The sequence below is a fragment of the Austrofundulus limnaeus genome, unplaced genomic scaffold, assembly GCF_001266775.1.
Source record: "Austrofundulus limnaeus strain Quisiro unplaced genomic scaffold, Austrofundulus_limnaeus-1.0 Scaffold72, whole genome shotgun sequence".
NCBI classification, from domain to species: Eukaryota; Metazoa; Chordata; class Actinopteri; order Cyprinodontiformes; family Rivulidae; genus Austrofundulus; species Austrofundulus limnaeus.
Genome location: NW_013952474.1, coordinates 460,951 through 461,720, shown reverse-complemented (window position 1 = coordinate 461,720; position 770 = coordinate 460,951).

The window sequence follows — 770 nt, the reverse complement described above, 5'->3', positions numbered from 1 at the left end:
CTATACTATACTATACTATACTATACTATACATATGGCACTGCCACCCTGCTTTTTTGCACTGTTTGACCCAGGTTACTGTTTTAAGAAGCCATTAAAATTTTCTGTTCTGTGCAATTTAATGTTTGACAAGATTTCTGTGCTTTAATGAAAATGCTTGAAAACCTTGAATAAAGTTCTTTTTTTAAATCAGTGTTTGTGTTGTCATTTATGAAACCTCATGAGATGTTGCTTTAAAAAAAGAAGAGACTTTTGGAAAAAAGTTTTTTTTATTATAATCTTTAGGTTTTTTTTTTCCATTGCAGTCACATTAAAACGTAATAAAATGACATATATAAAATCAAAGTTAATACTGACAATACATTTCTGTATTGTGCTCAGATGAACTGTACATGTTTTCACTTGTATTTGTTTAAAATGTTTCATTTTTTTATGTAGTCATCTGTAATACTGTAAATCTTTGTCTTTTCACAGATAAATAGACTTTTATTTTCAGGAGGTATTGTAACAAAAATAACACATTTCCTAATGCTGGCCTCCTAGAGCCACCAAAAAAATATCATTCAACTCTTCCTGAACACTCAGACAGAAAACACAGACTAAAACTGGAGAGACAACGTGTCCCTTCTCCCATCTGTGACGTGATTGGTCAAAAATATTTGGTGTAAATTAGGAGAAGCCCACCTTCCTCAACAAAAAGCAGAAAACAATGAGAATGTTCCTGAATGCTGCTCTGATGATGCAGGAGTGGTTTGAACATTTTTTTTTTAA